At 39.3% G+C, this 22,074-nt stretch overlaps 1 long non-coding RNA gene across 2 annotated transcripts in view; it reads right to left on the bottom strand.

Annotated features, from left to right (window-relative positions):
- Nucleotides 1-19,246, bottom strand: part of LOC127017545 (uncharacterized) — a 166,428-nt gene extending 147,182 nt beyond the window's left edge. For both annotated transcript variants that reach the window (XR_007766614.1, XR_007766613.1), the window contains exon 1: nucleotides 19,159-19,246. This is a non-coding gene — a long non-coding RNA (uncharacterized LOC127017545). The remainder of the gene's footprint in view (nucleotides 1-19,158) is intronic.
- Nucleotides 19,247-22,074: the final 2,828 nt, after the last annotated feature.

Here is a 22,074-nt window from a genome sequence, read left to right as displayed (position 1 = left end):
AGCTTTCTACAGGTGGCTTCCAATTCTGTAGTAAGCCCACAGCTGTCTCACCATATACCATACACTGCTTAACATCAGCACAAGGAAGTCATCAGTAAAGGAAATGAAACAATTAGGTGTGGACAGAGGTAACAGAGAGAGGCTAGTGCTGCCTTTACAGAGCACTCCGAACTGCAACCCAGCAGACATTGAGAGTGACATTAGCCTGCCAAGGAAAACACTTCCCTTGCTTGTGCCTGGTTTTCTTATGAGAGAGATGTGGATAATAAGTAAAAATATGCATGTATTTTTTGGCAGAACACTGTACAAAAGTACAGTATATGTAACTATACTAAACTTATTAGCATTATTAATTACTAATAACATTACTGTTAGATTTTATTGGCAAACACTTACTTAAAACTGTGTTATAAATGACAAGATGTAGCACAATGTCTCATAGAACAGACACATGAGTTGATTTCCTGGGGCTTTTCATTTTATGCGAGTCTTCCAAAAAATCTTGAAATACTCATATTTTCAGGGTTTGTGGGTGGGCACTTAGTTGAGGCTGGGGGGGGGTGGGGTGTTTGAGTTTTTGGTTGGGTTTGTGTTTTTTTCCAAATTTATGATGTTTCCTTTATTTCCTGCCCCCTGGACCTTTGTCTAAAGTTCTTAAGTGAGTGCTACAATGAGTATTTACATGCCTTTAAATCAACTACAAATTCCACACTGCAATATTTAATCTTCCATGATATCAAGAAGATGCACTCTGTTCTTTGAAGGTAGCAGTACATCTTACATGTTATTACTAGAAAAGGTCATTAAAAGATCAATACATGCCTTATGCTTACATATCTTACTATAGGAAATTGTCCTTTAGAAGCAATATAAAAAAACCTCCCTTAGAAGGAAGCAGAATCACAAGGAATAAAAGTAGTAATTAATAGAAGGCAGATGGAATGCCTTGAACTTTCAAGGTTTGATCCTGTACAGCCTAAGAGGAGATAACATCCATAATAGACTCTTAATAACACCAAGCACAAACGTAAGCGGAGCTGACTAACTAGGAAAAGCGAAGGGCAGGGGTGTGAGCTGCATGGTTACTTACTGAGAAGCAGATGAGAATATAATCAATATATTCAGCAAAATGGCGTCCAATGCCCCACTCTTGCATGTTTTTGTAATAATGGTGTAATTCCCTGCTCCTTTTAAGCACTGACTGCATCTCAGAGCCAGTGAAGATTTTACTCAATAACTAATTCAAAGGAACCAGGTTACAACTATAATTTAAAATTGTGGTGCAAGTCACCTGTTGGCCCAAAGTCTATTTTAATGATGTGTTGTTACTACTGTTGTTCTATGACTTCATTTTTGGTTTGGGGTAGATGGGTATAACAGAGAGTCAACCTTTCCCTATTGTATCAAAGGCCTTGCAAAGATTTGCCATTATAGATAACATTTTAAATCTGTTCCTTCCATCATTTAAGCATGAATATTTTGGCTGAAGAATTTTATCACAGCTTCCTTCTTGCATGGCTGTGACCACCAGGAAATCTGCATACTACTTAATCATTCGTGTCCTTTTCATGCACAGAAAAGTGAGGTACAAAATAAACCAAGTCCAAGATCCAAGAGGAATTTTTGTATGAAAAGTTAGAGTTACTGGAATGTAGGAACTTAAGCCAAAATTATGAACATGGTTTTGAAGATCACTTACTGTTTGAATTCCTCCGATACGTTAGTTTTCAACATTTCAAATTCCCCATGTGCCTAGAGCTTGGCTTCTACACATCCATGTCAGACAGGTGAGGAAGGCTGAGGAATTCAGAACTTCGCATCTGTATCTTGTTAACACACATAAAGCAAAGTACTTCCACACATTTTACCTGAGGGGGTGGTCTAGCAGGCATTCCCATAGTACACTGAACAAGTTTAACTCCATAATAAGAGTAAGGTTTATCTATCAATCAACTTCAACCCCAGTGACATGCCTCATTCATTCTTTTATAGGATATCCTAGTGATGAGAGCACTCAACCAGGAAAGAAAAAGATCTTGTTCTGAATTCTTTATACTTAGAAGTGATAAGAGTCATCACCACAAGGACAGATTTCCTCCTACAGCACATGCCATTCTCCCCCATTCCTTTTCCATTTACTTTATTTGAATCCCAAGAGTCCCTTTCAAATCCCTAGGAAACAGACCAACTTCAACAGGAGAGATGGATAATACCCCCACACAGACAAGGCACAGCTCCAATGAAGACAGAGGCTGAGCCCTCACCACACAGAGAGGAGGAGGGCAACACTAGTAACCCGCATACCGTGGACATCTCTAGTCACTCCTGTTTCACAAAAGAAAACTGATAAATAACTTAGTGCTTTGTTTTAAAAAAAGTCACTGCAGTATTGGCAAAAGGACTCCCAGTTATAAAATCCAAATGGGTTGGAAATCAGTTTTAGTGTACACTTGTGCAGCTTATCTGGCTTACTAACTCCCTTCATAGAGTAGCTCAGTAGGCACCCAGCTCCATCTGCTGAATTTTATGCATCTTGCTGAGAAACCAAGGTCTCTTCTCTAAGTTTGCGCAGAAAGGTTAGGACTATAAATTTTCCCAGTAGGAAAACAAGAGCCAAAGCAATGTGTTGTTGAATCTCCATCTCTTATTTGTTCTTGGTAACTTGTGTATCTCCTCTCACAAATGCACTGGGGCTGTGACCTGTATGCCCACACCCAAAACGAGGGCAGCTTTCAAAACTGGATATTCAAGCTTGTATACTGACTTCCAGGCATTTCCTCAGAGTACTATTGTTCTGCTCCTTCTTTGGTAGGTTCTTGCACATTTTGTCCCAGTTAAGTGTATCCAGCTGGACTGTCCAGGCAAGAGTCTCTTACCAGTTTGGGAACAAGTTCACCATACCCAGCTGTGACAGTCCTACTTCAGCTCCTGATCCAGATACTTGTCCAAACAGATGGTGTTAAAACAACTGCCTGCACCTGGAAGCAGTTTCAGTGTCTGGTTGCAGATCTGCAGTACTGCAAACGTTAGAGCCCAAAGCCAGGCTTGCGAAGGTGGCAAACACCCCTGATCCCAAGCTCTGCACCTTTCAGGAGTAAAGAGGATTTTTATCCTCTAATTGTTTCCAAAGGAAGTTCACTCCCTATGCATTGTTTACAATAGATTGTTCTGCCTTTTATTTTTTATGGCTCACAACATTTAACTAAATAATAGGGCATTTTCCACAGGGTGTCATTCATATCCTATTACTACAAAGTGACCAATTGTCAGCATGTGGCCATGTTTACTTTAGCCGTCACCTAGAAACTACTGTGTTTTTCCATTTGGAGCTCAACTATATTACAACATAGACAAACAATGAGATATAAGCATGTCAGCAAAGAAGCAGCAGCCTGCCTTTAGTATTTTACACCTATTGTTTCACTTCCCATAACCAGTAATTCTTGTTATTGAAATAATTTTGGCCCAAGACATCCTGTAGCATGACAAAAAAAAAAAAAAAAAATCAGTCTCCTATTTTTTTCAGGACTCTCTTGGAAAACATTATATAACTTTTTTTGTCCTTTCTCTTGGAACCCATAGTCCTCAACTGTGTTTTTTTTTTTTATTATTATTATTAAGGCTTGAGGTTTTGTTGTTCAAGTTTAAACCTAGAGACACTTGAACCAAGATTGATTTTAAGATTAGGTACATCTGTCTCTAGTGAGAATGGAAACAGAGTCAGTTCTCATTTTGTGTTGTTCCTTTACTCTGGAAGAAGTGTAAATGCCTCAAAATACAGGTTACATTTTAGCCTCTTTCTAATAATTAATTACACGTGTCAAATCATAAATTAATGCCTATAGCATTACTAAATAGGTGTATTGTAACTGCTAACTTCACCTCGTGGTTATCTAAACTAAGCACCCAGCAAAGACCGATGAGAAAAGTTAAAGTGAACAACACTTGAACGGTGAAAAAGCAGTCCCTTAATTCATTTCAGTGATTCAGAGGAAGTTGGGGGAATTTAAATTAAGCAAAATATTGATTTTTAACTTCCATTATTTCTTAATCTTGGTAGCAACTCGATGCACCTGAGACGCAGATTTTCTTAGGCACCGAACAGGCACAAACTGCCCTTTTTGTGTTCCTCACTGCAGCACATCAGACACTGAAAGCAACAGAGAAATCAATAACAACTGCATATAACTTTCCTGCTGAACATAGGCAACCCCCACGCATGCACCTGGGCTGAAGGTTTCCTTCTGATCCAAGTGTCAGGCTGGGACTTTCACCTATGCAGAGATATGTAACTCCCCAACACTTTGAAAAGCAATCTTCCTACCAGAGACTAACGATAGAGAGGTCCCAATGACTATGCCCAAGGCTTGGTTTCCTTGCACTAGCCTAGGCAGTCTCCGTTTTATTATGTATAGATATGGACAGATAAAACTGGGCAATTGACTTTGCTGTTAAACCTGATTAAATACATTTTATTAAGGTTCCTTCATCTTTTCTGGATTACAAGCCTCACAGTCTGGATTTTGTACGCAGTTTCAGGCTGCTAGGAGAGAAGCTTCAGCAGCTTCAGTGGAGGTGAACTTTCCCTGAATCTGCATTAGACCTCTCCAGTCACTCAGCAATTTTTCCATTTGCTTCGGTTATATAACCAGTCTTGAAATAACATATGGATTTACTATAGAAATTCAGTTGCTTACACTGACTGTGTTTGAAAGCGAGGACAATCATCGACCTTGAAATATCTCAGCAATATAATTCTATCTAATTCTCTAAGAGATGAAAATAAATATTCTATCAAGATATGGTCACTAGAACAACTCAGATACCTAAGCATGTGTCTTTGCTAAGGATTACGTTGCATGCCAAACTTGGCTTAGGGTGTACATGGAAGACTTGTGCCTAAAATAAGTCCATATATGTTATTACACTTTATACAGGTGCCTTAATCTATGCAAGAGTGAGTTTTAGTGTACAAATGAGTTTGTCTTGTTCTCAGAGCAAGTTGATGCTGTTAAACTAGCACATCTGGTCAATATTTAATTTAGAGCAGATAACAATGCAGAGCAGACTGATTATTTGCCCAACGGTTGTAGGCGAATTATGTATAAAAGAGCACAGCACAAGGACAGTAAGAAAAAAAACCACACAAATTATCAGCTGTTTAAAAACAGATAGTTTCGTTTCTTGCTTGTATGGCTGAACAACTAACCAAAAAAAAAAAAAATACATGCAAAGAAAAATGACCAAACTGTGACATATCCTCATTGCTTGATAAATGTGTCTCCAGCCATGCTAAGTGTATATTACATCCAAATTTCAAGTGTGTGGAACTCAAAGAAAATATTCTTCGTGAAAATATCATCTGAATAACTTCAGTTAAGGTACACCAAAGCTATAGAATAATTTTGAGCTAGTTTAGGGGGGTTTGTTTTCAAAAATAAACTCCAGTTTTGTACGCACCTGAAAAAAATTGATAATTTCACATTGAGTGTTCCTGGTATTCCATATGGATTAGTAAGCAAAGCTAAGAATAAGCCCAAGAGTAACATGAATGAGGCACTTTGAGATAAAGTGCAACAAATACATTAGCAATAATTTCACTAATGGGCAGGAAAACATGTTAAAATGGCTTTTGAAATATTCTACTGATATTCCTTGAAAGCATGGTTCTAACCAAAACCAGTTGGTTTTTAAAAGGTTTGTCCATTAACATTTCTTCCCCCCCCCCTTGTCCCCCTTGTTGTCTACTCACTTTTTCCCCAGAATAGTCTCCTTAATCTCTATTCATGTACTTTCTTTCCCAGACACACTCTGTCTCTCCATTTGTTCTGAGACACAAGAAGTAGCCTGCATATTGCCCAAAGATTATTAGCTTATAGCTAGTAAGTTCTGACTGGTATAAAAGACTACAAGGGAAACAGTTCTGTAAAGGGGGAGAGAGTATGCAGACTAATTCAAGGTTAAAATATTTAAAATTGGCCCACCAAAGAGCTACAGAATAAAAAAAATCCAGATATTTCAACTTCTAAGGAGCCTTCAGCCTCCCATTGTCTTCCATTACACATTTTACAACCAAAATTTGTCAGGTTTAACATGCTCCCCCCACTCCCAGCACAAGACAACTTTACTTAGGAATCCAATTTGTCTGCCATTCATCAATGCCCTCCACGTGAACCTCATGGCATCACAGAGACATTTCTATCCCCTGCGTTCACAGCGCTGGAGTCTCTTGAGCCAACAAACTGTCAAATTAGTGCCAACTCATGACAGCTTTATGATATGTAATCTTGTTCACCAGCAAATGGTCTGAGACCCCCTGCTTGCTACTGCTGTCAAACGAGAAATGCTTTTCTGTGTGTCTCTGATAAATTTATATTTTGAAAGCAGATCCCAGCTGGGAAAGTAGTGGGTTTGCCTCACAAAAATCTTGCATAAGCACACTTAACTGCTTTCTCCATGTGTTACTGAAAAAGCAGCTTTCAGGTTTTTGCTTGAAAATGCTAAGTTAGGGAATAGTAAATTGGCTTAGATTAATTCAAAATGTACATTATCCTGCTGATTCAAAATACTTATTCACCTAACAACTAACAAATCCTTACTACTTCAACATTCAGTCACAACTGACACAGTGCTAAAAACATTTTACCTGATCTATGTGAGCTGTAAAGCCCACGTATCAAAAGCTGAAGTGCAGATAAACCCAGTTTATTCATATTCAGAAAGAGGAAAAGTTGAATTCAGAGAAATGCTTCTTAAGATTTCGAGATGATAAACACTGGACAACAGAACAATGTAGAGAACTTAGGAAAGTAACACCCACCCACCCCCTTACATAGAGAGTTCTTTGAGACAGGAAATTAGTCTTTCCTTTACATATCTTTATAACAACTTTGTTCTAGTCATTGCAATATAAAACAACAAGAGTATGCTAGCTGAATTGTTATATGTGTCCTGAAATAATCAGCTTTTACATCCCTCTTTGTGTAAGTGATCTGATAGTGGCTGCCTGCGTTTATTTCTTAATTGGTGGAAGAATTAACCACAAGAAGTAGCCAAAGGGGAAAATTAGTGTGTGAGAAGAGCTTAAAAGCAAGAATGCTATTTTCAATTTGCTTCATTTATAATTCAACAGATACAAAGGGTGCAACTCTGCAAAGTTCCCATACAGAGTACCCTAGTGAAGTCAGTGGAAACACGAGGATTTACAGGAACAAACCCTGTAAACAGGGTCAAAAAACCAAACAACTCAAGAGCGGGGGAGGGACACACACACAAAAATGGAACATTAGGGAAACATCAGTGATGACTTTCATTTTAAAAGATTAGTTATAATCTCCCCTTCAAAAACGTGCAAGTGCAACACAATTGTGCTGGAAAAAAGTCTCTGATTTTCTTCTACTGCACGTTCCTCTGCTCTGCAGAACACCAGAAAAACATTAGTACTCTTGCTTAAGAAAATCTATTCATAGGTGCAATACACATATCTAGACTTGCGCCAATAGGTTTTAACTAATAGAGCACTCATACATACCTCCATATAAAGTCTATCAAGTAATATCCCCAAATTACTCACATAAGAAACAACCTAGACAATTAATGGACAAACTTTCCTCACCACCCCATTAATCTAGCTTTGTTAGGACTTACAGAGACTACAAGCCCATGTGAAACAAGGTGTGCAACCGCACTGGATCCCTGGCTGCACGGCCACTTGCTGCTGAAGTTGTGGCTGGGTAGATCAGATAGACTGCCACAGGATTGTGTGGGATGATCCCGATCTTGGGAACACAGAGCTGCTGGAAGGGAGAGCATCCCCAAGCAGAGTCAATAGTGCTGCTACAGATGAGCAAATGGTGTCTCTGGGCATGGATGGCTTCATATGAAGCTAAAACTCTATTCCCAATCAAAACCCCAAAGATGATTCCTAGAACTCACCCACAGTTTTGGGGGGAGGTTTAGCACACATGTATACCAAATAAGAGAAGAGGGATTTGTTTTCTTAGAAGCAGTTCTTAAAAACCCTTTCTTGAACTTCTGGGCGAGGTTCATCAAAAGCCTAACTCAGGACCTCAGGCACCAGGGTAACCTGAGCACCGCACCTTGTCACAAAACAGCCAGTGACTATGAAAAACTGCAAGAAACATATTCCTGCCTCTCAGCTCTTCACCCTCCATACCCTGGAGAGGAAAGCCCAGCCCCCCCGGGGTCCGTCCTCCGCCGAAGTGCACTCGGGAAACGCGAGGAAGCAAGTGCTCTTCCCACCACCGAGTTACCCCCCCCCCCCCCGTTCCGCCTGCAGAGGAGGATGGTGGCCCCTGCTGGCGCACGCACCAGAAAGCCCAGCAGCTGCTAGGCAGATGCTCTCTGAGATTACCCCAAAGCTATTCCATTTTTTGTCGGAAATTACTACAGATTGTCTCATGGATGAGGATTCTGTAGCTTTAAGATCAAAAAGTCATTGCAGATATTCCACTATTATTTTATAATTGAAGCAAGATACTGGGGGGGGGGGGGGGGGGGGGGGGGGGGAGAGTATGTTCTAACATGGCTGATATTGAAGCCCAGTAATTAATGGAAGCGAAGAATCTGCAGCCTATCCTATTTCAGCTTTAGTTTATTTGAAAGTGTTGCTTGTTCCTGTACTCTGGCCAACTAGTGCTACGCTACACAGTCTGAAATTGGTTAGGTATCAACAGAAAATTTGACAGCACAAGTAAGCAAGTTTCCATACAACATCTAGCCATACAAATGAACCAATTCAAATGTACAAAGCCCACCGTTCTTCCATCCTTGCTCTTTCTGGAAATGAAAATATCAATATGAATGACAATAGATTTTTGCAAAATAATTTGTCCACTGGAGTTTCAATTCGCAGAAAAATTGCCAAATACTAGTTGGAATGAAGTATTGGAAAGACAGAACCTCAGAAGTTGTTTACAATCCTTTAAATTTAGTCTAAAGGACTAGCATTTTCTGTATTCAGATAAGAATTTTTAGATCATGAAGAACATTATATTTCCTATGTAGTTATTCATACTAATATGACTTAAAATTATTTGAATTGATTTTCTTAATTAAAACCTCAAATTCATTTAGGTTCACATAGCCAGGGACTTCAATGCAACTAAGAATTTGCCATGTTGCAAGAATCAGAAGCAATATGCCTAAACCCAGGCAATCTAGTCAGTAGCTCTGTATATACAACTGTGTGCCTACAAGCAGCTAAGACATGCTACTTGGTCCTTCCCGTCCCATGGCAACAATCCGTCTTTCCCATTTACCTGCCATCTCATCAGAAACAGGGAATTGACCTTTCCACTTGCAAGTTAACAAGTTAGAATTGCTGCTCATTTCACAGAAGGACAGCTGGAGACTTGAACAAAATATGTGATCTACAAATGCATTTCAACAATGCAAGGCATAAAGTCAAGCAGGAAGATGCTTTTTTATTAGTCATCTTTTTAGCAGAGAAGTGTTTTGTTGTAAGCCAGATAAACCCCTGTCGCTCCTTCCTCTGTATGAGCACACAGAAAGGTACCTTTCCTCCTTAGTGCCAGTTTACAGTCTAAACAGAGCTGAGGAAGAGAGGCACACAAACTTCTTGACACCGTAAGAAATGGAAGCCAATCTCTGGTGTTCCTGCTGAGATATATCGTTTCACCTTCACTGCATGTCCAAAACAGATAAAAAGGCTAGAGGTATTGCAGTGTATTCAATATACAGTACAGTTTGTATTTATAAATAATACATATACTCAAGTATACTTATACAATATGCTTAATCATTGTGGTCTATGATCCTTCCATGAAAGCTGCTGCTATAAAGTTGCATAAAGCATCATCTAAGTACAGGCTATAGCAACTAACTTCTCTGCAGTGTATAAAGGAGCTTGAACCTTTCTCTGCATGATCTATGTTGGTAAACTTGTGTTTGTAGTCGAGGGAAAACTGCACAGACCTCAATATAATATGTACTCTAATGTTCACTACAGTTATCAACAGTGACATTCACAACTGTTGCTGTTAACTGTCAAATAAGTCCTAACAAAAAAGGAATGGATCATTATTGCAGATTTTGAAGAAAAGTACTCTATAAATCCTTCAAATCCCAGTCTGCTACAGAAAAGCAGTAATAACCAAAAAAAAAACCTAAAAAAAAATTTAAAAAGAGAGAGAAGAAAGAGCAAGCAGGAGATTATGGTGCATTTGTTCTTTGGTGCCACCTGAGAAAGACTCCTGAGAACAATCTGTATTTATCACAGTTGCCAGACTCGATTAAACTTCAGTGTATGTGCCTTGGGTCCTGAGAGCAGGTAGATTGCTTTCATGGAAAAGTCAGTTCTGCAGGGAAATCAGATCAATAAAGCCCTCAAAACATGCCACAGTTTCTTGCTAATTTTCCATTGCTTACCACTCAATAGATGAGCATTAGCCAGCCTGCCTTTCCTTGATCAAGCATGTAGTTAACTCTCCCTAAAAGAAGTAATCTGCTATGCCACACCAGACCTGCTTTCCTCTAGGGGATCAGAAAGAGCCAGCATTCCAGGCATCACTTCTCCACTTAGAATTGAATTTGCGTTCAGACTTCAGATAAAGCAAGAAATGAAAACATTACTTCCAAATAAAGAAAAGCATGAATCTCACTCATACCCTCTTTCATGGAAAAGCATAAAATTAATTCTCACCACTGCTTTATGCTTCACATTCGTTTTCAAAAAGCACTGTTCAGTATTAATAACAGATGCTCCACCCAACTAATCCTTCACATATCCTGTCATTTGTTTTGGCTTTCAAGCTTGCTGCTCTTAATGGATTCTTTTTCCAAGTAATGCACATCATCCTAGATGCTGCATTGTTGCAACAGACAAAGGTGCCTCTCTTCTTCCTCCCCCCATATGTACATTTTCTGATGTGCCTTTCCCAGCCTATTACCATACAGTGTTAAAAACAATACATACACACACACACAAAAATAATCTTACTTGAACAGCAATATATTGTACCTGTAGGTGAACAGTGACTTAAAGTCAGCATGGTTTCATAGTTAAGACATTAGAACAGGACACAGAAGACCTGCATTTAGTTCCAGACTCAGCCAGGATTCTCTTAGAACCTTTGGTAAAATACATAATCCTTCAGCTACAACTTTATAAAACAAGAATAATTACATTGTCCATATGGTTATTTTATTTTTGAGCAATTTTGAGGCTTAGAGCATTCTGTATTTGCTCGTGTCCAATATTTAACACTGCAGAATACAGATTGATAGGGGTGTCTAAACATTTCAAGAATAAGAAGAATAAGAACAGCAGAAAAGAATTCTTGTAAGTCAGCCTGTTTCTTTTTTAATTCATATGTATTTATAGAAAAACTAACAGTTTTCATTCTTTCATTGCCAGAAATTAAATGGGATACAAACTCTTTGACACAATTAGACAGGAGGAATCAAAGAGTCACTGACAGTTCCCTTCATGAAAAGATTAGAGCCATGGTTGGAGGCAGGATCATCTCACTTGCTCCTTTTCACCAACAAGATCTGTGAGACATTGCTGTATAAATACCACACTCTCTCTGTGAGTAATTCTATAGATATTGTTTGATTTTATATATCTATCTAGACAGGTACCTATATGGGTATATAAAAAAATCACACACAAGCAAAACACGGCAGCAATATATATCTTGGCAGTCTATATGAAGATAACCTTTTAAAGGAATATCTTTTTGTAAAATCAAAATGCCATTCTGCTTCATAAGACAAATTTTAAAGGAAGAGTAGTGAAGCAGTATTGAGTTAATATAGAAATAAAACATATATATATATAAAGTGTTCTGATATATATACACATATGCATATACTCACACACAGGATATATACACATACATAGAGAAAAAGGCATGTTTAGAAGTCCAGAGACAGACTTTCCATTCACTAGGTAATATTGCTGTTAGATTTGATCATTGCTGTCTTAAAGGAAGTTGGTAAAAGTACAGATAGGATGCACAAGAAAAGGAAATCTGTCCATCATCAGAAGTTATAGTTAATGCAACAATATTAATGTCCTACATGCATATCCTTTCCCTTATTGATTCCTTTGACTAACTTTGTTCCAGGAAGGCAGCATACTATCTTCATGTCATATTGCAATCATCAATAGACTGACAGTTTTGTAGTGTCTATACATACACATGCTCAACAGAAATTACTCTGGCACCTTTCTTATATGATTCCAGTTCAGCATATGCACGAAGCATATGCTTAATTTAAATCCTTTGCTTGAAGTTAAGCATGGGTTTGTGTCCTTCATCTAGGCAGTTTAAGTAACTATCAGAGGGAAATATGAATTTTGCTTGATCCTGATTTAGGCTGGATTTCTACAGGTTCTGTGCAGAGCCCATCACATACTGTGAACTCTGTTACCCCCTTAAAAGTTGGGTATGAGATCTGAAGTTGTAATAAAAAAAAAAAATCAGAAACCCCACACCTGTCACTAGCAAGGGCACACCAGGTGGAAAAAAAAAGGTAAAAAAAAGACATGAGTATCACTGGCAATTGTATGCCATTTTCTATCCATTTCACAGTCTCCGAGTTAAAGGCACCTGGAAGACACAGGCTTTAAGCTTTTGATAGTTACCTTCAGTTAGTCTTTTACATCACTAACCATTGACATTTTACAATCATATAATGGGGAACGCCTTGAGGAGGAGCAGAAGCAACACCCACAAACACACATTGCTCTAATTCAATCCAATTTCTAGGGCACCCAGGATCCCTCGGTTCTGAGAAACTCCCCCATTCTGCCGCTCTCTGAGGTAGGTGAGACAAAGTTTAAGAGACACAGCACGCTAATAAAGAGACGCCTGCAGCTGCCAAGTTTCCTGTTCCTGCGAGCTCTGGCATTGCTCCTGAACAGAGGGGAAGAACAGTCTGTTCAAGTACTATTGTCTCCAATAGCTCAAACATCTGCAGGAATGAGGGGATTTACTCTCCTTTCCCCTTTCCTTTCTCCTACTTCTTGGCCACTTTCAACTACAAGCACTTGTGATGTTTGTGTACATGCCATACTGCAATATTGACTTAAATCTGACAGCAGAAAGCCCCAGTTATTTATTTAGTTTTAGCTCATAACACTAAGTTTCTGCAGCAGCTTTTCAAAGCATCATACTGAGAACTTATAGAAAACAGAACATTTGAAAACCTTTAAAAAAACCAAACCTATTTGATACCAAGGAGTAAAAAAAAGCATCCACATAAGATTTTATTACATGTAACTGGCCATTTTTTACTGTTGAAATTAAAGCTTTAAGTTTTATATTCTGTAGCTTTCTCTAAGTCATGTTTCCAAAGTGGTTTAAGATGATCCAGAGTCAAGATGAATATGTGAATATATCTAACACCAATTTCTGTTACAAGGTTTGTTATGTGTAATTGAAAACACTAACACAGAGTCTTTTCTATAGTTGTATAGCTAATATGTTACACTAGAAAGAGGTCTTAAACCACTATTTTTAAAACATACATAGGGTTTCATCCAGAAACATATAGGATTCATCTTTTGTGAATAACAATGTATGCTGAAACAACTTCTCAATAGCCCCAACTCTCCCCAAAATGGTTTTTTGAAGCATTGCAAGCATGGAAGTACATTAATATTGTGGAACTCTATTTTAAGTAGTTCTGAACTGGTGCATTATCTGAAGCAAGATAAGTATAATGCAGTTTGTTACCAAATGGCATGCTAGCTCATGTTCTGAGCACCCTGGTTGTAGTGAAGTATGTTTGCTCTCTTCTGAAGGTACATACATCTCCATTTCTTAGCCATTAGCATTAAAACTAGTATTTAAGAGTTGAAATGACTTGGCATGGGAAAAGGTGAGTTAGTCCTCATATGGGACTAATTTAAATAGATCAAGAATGGATACCTACCTAAAAAATATGCTCAACCACACATTATAGGCTCAATGAAGAAATCACAGGATGAAGTTCTGTATCACTAACTTTTACAGCAGATTAGATCATAATGGTCCCTGCTGTCCTCAAAATCTATTCCTCAAAAAAAACCAAACAACAAACCACCACACCACAAAAACAAGATACAAACAAACAAAATAAAAATACCACCAAAACCACACACACCACACCTGACTCATTTTCACATTCTGTAGTTTTAAGAGTTTAGTTGGCTTAGGAGGGGGAGCGGGCATCTTCCTTGTTATGATAAATCAAGTTTTCATCTCTGAGAACTTTTAACACACATTATCTGCAGCATTCAGACATGAAAAGTGTCTAGCACACATGCCCTGACTGTATTAGGCGTGCTTTCCAAGCTTAGATATTAGAGTTCAGTTCCCCTCTCATTTCTCAGGTCAGAAAGTGCTAATGGTACTTCAAAAGGTAGCACATACTCTCAGCTGGATAAGTTCTTTCACTGTGGGGGGAATTATGGTCCCAAAGGAAGCTCCTTTCTTCTATTAAAAGCAGAATTTTTGGCTGCTGAGGGAGGCAGAGCTGTGGGAGAAGATTTTTAATGAACTCAAGTAGAAATTGCGTGAATTAACAGCTGCGTCACTGGACCAGGAGTCAGGAGAGATGTGCTCTATTCCTGGCTTTGTGACCTCAGGCAGATCGGTTTTACTTAATAATTATTGCAGTACAAGTAATTGGTAGCTGAAAGATCTTGTAACGCAATACTCACGTAGTACTGTTAGCCATTTTATGTTGCTTTCAGTTCAGTAGCAAATGAGACAGAAGATGTCTTAGTCCTTCTGAAAAGGTAAAGTGAAAAGAGAAGACAAAACCCAGGACCTGGTTTGCTGGGTGCCACATGCATGCACAGTGAGGAGCAAAAAGTGAACAGGCAGACAGCAAGTGAGAAAGAAATCCAAGCAGCAGGATTGCCCTAGCTATACTGACCAAGCAAGGAGTAGCATCCAGATCATTCTGTTTCCAGGCATTTCACCTTTCACTGGGCTATGAAGCCTTCTTCACCTGGTGCTGTTTCAGTGACCTCATGGCTGATGCCTGAGGTCGTTCGCTTTCCGTTTAAACCTTTACAAAGAATAGTGACAAGCAGCAACTACCAACTCCTTCTACTTGGTCTTTTGAAAAGACCCGAAGTGCCTCTTACATCCTTCTTAAGATCAATTCAAAGCAACACAAAATATCCAATGGTCACTACTGCAGAAGAAACTGGAATAGTGACAGTTTTTAAAAATAAATAAAAAAATAAAAAGAACCTAGAAATCATCAAGCATTTTAACACCACAAGCCCAATAAATAAAGTCACAGAATTGTCTAGGACTTTGCTGGTCACAACGTCAAGCACATTTAAGGAAACTAGTGAAGTATAACAAATTGTACGTGCAACAGGTCACATCTTGCCTTCTGAAAGCAACATGGATGGCTTTAAGTTTGGAAGGGGGAGAGGATTATTAATCCTTTCTAATACTCTATTATTACAAGACTATCAATCATTTTGCTATATGTTATAAAACAGAGACTAGATCCCCAAAGCCTAATAAAATTTAGAAAGACATTCTGCATCCTCTTCCCTTCTGGTTTCGCAGAGTCTTTCCCCAGCTGGTATTAACCCAGACAACCTGTCTCTTTGCATTAGCCTCAAGCTGCCTCTAAGCTCTCAGTGCACCCTGGGTAAGAGATTTCTGTTCTCATCCTGCACCTTAACCAGTAAAGTTTCTAGTTCTAATGTCAATATTTTCTCTAGGTCAGGTCAATATTTGATATCTTGGCTTTCTTCATAAATGAAATTAATACTGCAGCAAGAAAAAGCCCTCTGAGTTTTATCAGTTTTGAAACATAGGCTCAAAAAGGAAATCACAGGTGTCTTTTGAGAATGGAAGGAAAATATCCCAGCTATGAACTTTAGACAATGACTATAATTTTTAGTGTCTACCTGTAATTACAATTCAAAAATTATTGTATCTAATATTTTTCAGAAAGCTACCCCTAAGTATTGGGATACATAAACGTCATTTGCCACAAATAAAAAAAAAAGAAAAGGGCAGGTTCCTACTGTGCTGCATCATGAAACCAGGTTGTACAGAGTAAGAAACGTAGGATACTTGCAATAATCTCTGTCATGGAGAATTCAACTGAATAGAAGTTCTCTTTCCTATCAATCTGCAAGTTGGCAGGCTAGTTGCATGACATATAATGTTTGCTCTTTCTTTCCCCCTTCTACATATATTTATGGGGATAAAGAACTCAATCAAAAAGTTTGTTACAGCATGAATTCTTCACCGGAAGAATTACCTGATGCCAGCATCCTCTGTTGTACCTGACATCTAGGTGAATTTGCAGGCGTTTACCACAGTTCTCGTGTGTGGTGTCCAGTTTGCCATAGTGAAAATAAAAAGGCAAAACAAAACAAAAATCCCACACAGCATTTTTCAGCTATAACCTTGCTATGCAGAAAAAGGTGAAATGCCCTGTTGTGGGCTAAGAGACACATACAGCGTGTCCTCAGTGGACAAGAACGGCCTCAGACAGTGATGAGCTACGACTTGGCAAGCACAACTCAAAGCTGGATGTCTCAGCACTGCGACAGCACACACACTCAGTACAGGCTAGCTCTGTACACCCTAAGATCAAAGGCAAAAACCTCATGGTCTGAAGCCCTCTTCTCTAGAAACACATCATCGGCTTCAACACCTACAAAGCATTAGCTTAAATCCAGCAGCATGAGGAGAATACCTTTGTAAAAGGCTTTTCAGCTCTAGCCCAGTAAAATCAGATTGCTCAGCTAAATTAAAAGCTTTTTTTTTTTTTAATACACCGTTCAGGAACAATTCAGTCAATAATGTACTCAAACTATGAATTTGTAGAAAACTCATATTTAGTTGCCAGTATAAAGCACATCTTTTTTCCATTCCTTTTATAATATTCATCATCAACATACAACCATACTTCATGCAAAACTATTGAAAACAGTGAGAACAAAGAATATGTTTAGAAGATATACTTGCTATTTGATTGCAGAAATAAAATTATAATGGAGTTTCTAGAGACTGAAATATTTCCATTATTTTTGGTGAGAACGAATTAAAAGGGCTTATACTTTTCCTACCCTTCCTGCCTATATTTGCATGAACTTCGTTGAAAGAAATCAGTCTTGGCTTTTCTAACAAAACCAGAAAGGTTAAATGCCATCTCAATAAGCAAAGAAACAAATTAAGAAAATGCTAGAACTGATGGACCACGTGTGCTTTCTACTATCTTCAGTGTAAGCACCAGCATGTTTTAGACAACAGAAATTCTGCAGTCCTGTTTTACTTCAGCAGTATTTGCAAGAATTAAGTAGATCTCTACCGCTTCTCCAGTAACATGATAAATATGAATCACACCCCATAATCAGTAAAACACATAGCATCCTGGTACAGTGATGGAAGCCAACGGGAGTGAACATTGTGAGATAGAAGCCAGGCACAGCCAGGATAGCCCCACACCCGAGGGCTTGCCTGTGGCATAAGCCAGGCTCAGCTGCCCTTCCTGCCTTTGGTCATTCTTCACACCTACCATATGTTCTTTCATACCATGAGTTTCCTTCCCAGAGCATGGAATAAAAAGATTACTTCAGTTGGCCCCTTTTGCACTTTAATCCAGCTGACCAGGGACACGCTTCAGCAGGTAGATGCTCTGGTTTCACGCTTCACAAGTAAGCAAAACAAAGAGCAGCAACAAGCTCAACATATAAAGTTACACATCACGGAATAAAAACACCTGGCTCGTGCCCGTTCAAGAAAACCTAGTATTAGCCAAAATATAAATTACTAGTCTATATAACCTCTGCAAAGAGCATTTCTAGATCTACTTCTCAGTGCCCAGCAGGTCACGAGACACTTCCATCTCACAGAAAGAAAACAGCCTGACTTCTCTTGTTGTCTTGAGGAGGGCTGATTCACAAGACCAGGAAACAGGAGCTACAAAAAGACCCATGACAGTCTTTCTGTTGCAGACAAGAGCTCCGCACATGCTGTGGAATGCAGAGCAGAAGGTAACCTCTCTTGGCGCTGCCCCACGTGCAGCAGCGGCTGAGGAGCCTCCCGGCATCCTGAGCTGCCAGTGGCCCCTGCTGCTGGACAGGTAGCAACTGCCCGATGCCTCCCTGGGCACCAGAGAGGGGAATGTCACATAACAGCAGTGTCTGGGGAGAGAAGTAGCCTGTTTAAGTGTGTACAAAAGCAATTTCCTTCCTGATATCCTCTCCTTTCCTCCCTTCAATAAGGCACTACTATATTACATTACTTGGCAAAGAGCAGCTTGTTCAACACAAGGGCAATTAACTTAAATTTTTCTCGGTAGGACCTTAAACCAGCATTTGTTAGTGACCCCTAAAATTCAGGCTGGGTCCTTGTTGCTGTCAGCAGCATCCTGACAGGAGGTTAGAGATACAGTGCACTAACAAGCAAAACAGTGCTGCTTATTTACTGTGTGTGCACCCAGTGACCAGCCAGCCTACTGCTCCCACTTGCAGGGTAGCAGAGGAACAGACATTCAGGACTTCAGCTGCTAATTCAAGACAAAGTCGAAAAACTGAAATAAATCAACAAGATTTTCCCCCTTTCTTAACACAGAAGGGAGAAAGGGACATAACTGAAGCAGCATGCTTGCCTTGTCATAGCAGTCCTCTGCCCTCAGATCACAGTTTAAGAAAGCAGCCTGGGATTACAGTAAAACTGTTGTGATGACTTAACGGCTGCTCTGAAAAATACGGACCCTTTGCCTCTTGTGGCCCTTTTCCTGTGCTTCCAACAGAAGGCTTCCTAACAGGAGAGAAGATTTGACATCTTCATTTTTTTTCATTGATGAAATACTGCTAAGGGTAAATACCTTTAACAGAAATTATGTGTTGTTACCAGCATGACTGAATAACATAAACAATGCCTAATACAATCCTGTAACAAGCCATGGATTTTAGCTGTATCACATCTATTTGTGCTAACATTTGTAATGGAGATAACTTAGGAAGATGGAGAGGATTTGAAACAGTTTGCACAAAAATCTAGCAAAATAACAATCAGTAATAAACCAGCTGCAATCCAGCTGTCAAGCTCTTTTTAGGGAATGTGTAAAACTGGTCGAGGCTTTCAGCCTGTTACGCAGAAACAGTCTTCCCAGGCAAGCCGAGCAGGCGCTTACCCAAAGCTTTCCTCAAATGCCAGAGAGGAGAACAGGAGTTCACTGAAGCCTGTGACGTACGGAAGCAAACTGCTTCAATGTCCAAATAAAAAAGCTGCAAGAGAGACAATGAAGGGTGTTGAGGTTAAAACAACACTTTTTAACAGAAATCAGTTAAAAGAAACATCTTAGCAAACCTATATTGACCAGGTGAATACAAAAAGCTGTTCCTTCAAACAGGGATAGCATGTAGCATGACTGGGCTCAGCAACGTCAACCCATTCAGCCAAAACCCATCGCTGAAGTCAGAGCCATTTCTCAAACTGTTTGACAAAAACACCTCTCTCCCACTCCACTGAGCGGGCAGCTCACTCCGGAGTCCCTGACCTGATTTCATCCATGGCTCTGCTCTCATGCTTCTTAACCTGCTCTGGAGCTGTTTGGCTGCACACCCTGGTCACAGCGAGACATGTATACATACATACATACGTGTCCTTCTTGCCAGTTAGTATGTGCAGCTTCATAAGTACTACACCTTCTCTCACCAAATAGGGCTGAACCTCAACAAAATGCCAGATGGGTTTACTGGTCTAAAGACCAAAAAATGTAGCCATTACAGTTAAACCTTACACTTTTTCTGAAGGAGAGGTTCAGGCTGACAGTGTGAGTCTCCAGGCCAGCCATCACTCTGCAAATGCCATTTCCCAAGAGGCAACAGATGAGTGTATACTGACCTCTTTCCACCTCAGATTTATTACACTCTAGGGAGAATAAATCTTAATATTTAAGGGGGGGGGGGGGGGGGAATCAATGTAAACTTATCACAAATGCATGGTTTATGAACTTATTTTTAGAAGTTGGTCAAAGTATCAGGGTTTTTTTCTTGGTTAAGTTTTGTTTCCTTTTTTCACCCCAAATACGCCAGTGATTTGACTAACAGGAAATCAGAGAAGGCAGTAAAAGTTAGTTGAAAAAGCACCTCCTTCTTCCTGACATAAAAGCTTTAGTAAGGCAAAGTATTTCCTGAATATTGGGAAAAAAAAAAAAACACCAACACAAAACAAAACAAACACAAACCCCACACCCCAAAAAACCCAGTATTATTATATACCAAGACAAAAGAGTTACATTTGCCTGCTATTTACTAGTTACTATATTTATTCCAAATTTTCATGGAATTGAACACACAGCTGAAGGTGCAACACAGGTACTGATGGAAGAATAAACATAAGCCACAGCTTTTCCTTACTACCTTACACACCACATCAGGTGTCATTCCTGCCCCAACACTCAAGGCAACAGGCATCGGCCACCCTGTGCTGCTGCTCAGGGATCACCAAAGGTTTGGTGTGGGGAAGGGGACCTGAGCCAGAGAAAGAGGAGAGGAGAAGGACCTGGAGATCTGAGATCTGTCTGCCTGCTCTCCCATCTCCAGGACTGCCAAGACACCTTCTCACATTTTGCACCTCTGAGCACAGTTACTGCTCCTGCAGCCATATTTCTAGATTTTCCTCCTAACAAGCGTCCCTTTGCCATCCATTCAACTAAGGCAAATGCACTGACTTCTGCACCAGAAACTGCATCATATTTGTAAAACAAAGCTTCAGAAGGAAAAAAACAAAATAGAAATACTTATCCTTGACTTTTACAGTGTATTTTTCACACTGTATTATACCAAACCAACAGGCTTAGAAAGAAAGGGGGGGTGGGGGGGGTGCCATTCTGTTTGTACAATTTATTTTATCCAGTGCATAGCATTTTCTACAGTTGCAGCACCATATTCTGCAGGAAGAAATGCGGTATAAGTATTCTTAACCTCCAAGGAAGCTTAGGTTAAAGAGCCCTCTCCTGAAACCTGTGTTTTCTCACAAGTTTGCTACACTTCATAACTTCCCTTTCTCCTCCACGTCTCAGAACAGTTGCATTGATTATTCAAGCCATAATATCACAACCTCCCTCCATCGCTAATACTGTCAAACAGTCAAATCCTGGAGATATTCACTGGTTTCATTTAAAATGCTTTCTCTTCCTGATGACAGTAACAGTGCTCACTAAACCTGAACTCTTAATCACCCAATATAATCAGAGAACAGTATTCAAGGCCTACATTTAGTTAACTAAGCTCACAAATTTGCATGCACCTAGGTGTTCTTCAGGCAAAGAATATGCAGATCTTCCTACAAAAATTTTACAGCACATATCATTCCAATCACTTTACTTGGGAAAAAAGAAAAAATAAGTTATAAAGTAGAAGAGTGTGGATGGTTCCAAATTTTACAGAATAGCAATTAAAATCCTTTTCAGTGTGAAACTCAAAGTAAAATAAGAAAAAGATGAGAAATGAAAAAGTAAATTGCATGCAAACTTTCCACAGATGGCAACTAAAGAATAAAACAGTTATCTGACAGAAAGAAGGTTAAGAGGACAAAAGAATGAATTGGGTGGACATGAAAAATTGAAGGAAAGACAAATTCGGAACTGATGTCAGGCCACACATTTTAATTGCGGAACTGCATGCCAGACATTAACACAGAGCTGGGGTCATTCAGAGAACGATCAAAGGGCACTTGGGGGACATTGGGCACTGGGGTGCAGCAACTTTCTACAGAAAATCTTACTAGTATCTACTTACTTGTACTGTTGCTGTGTTACTTGAAATAGCTAGCATTAACTGTGGTGCTCCTTTAGGAAAAAAAAAAACAAACAAAAACATATATAGAAAGAAAATAGTCATACCATTGAGGTTGTCAATCATAAGCAAGAAAAACTACAGGCATTCAAAACAAACTGCCCCTTCTGAGCTGAGGTGACCTTGTCAATATCAATCTTCTCATTTTGATGCACATTAAGAGCTATTGGAGTGTCCCCTTTTATCCTATGACTGTGAATTGACCTTACTGACACTACTGAATACAATATGGTCATTTAAGGATGTGG

This window comes from Gymnogyps californianus, chromosome 6 (genome assembly GCF_018139145.2).
Source record: "Gymnogyps californianus isolate 813 chromosome 6, ASM1813914v2, whole genome shotgun sequence".
Lineage (NCBI taxonomy): Eukaryota > Metazoa > Chordata > Aves > Accipitriformes > Cathartidae > Gymnogyps > Gymnogyps californianus.
Note: the sequence above shows the minus strand (reverse complement) of the source record. Positions and strands in the feature narration are given on the sequence as shown.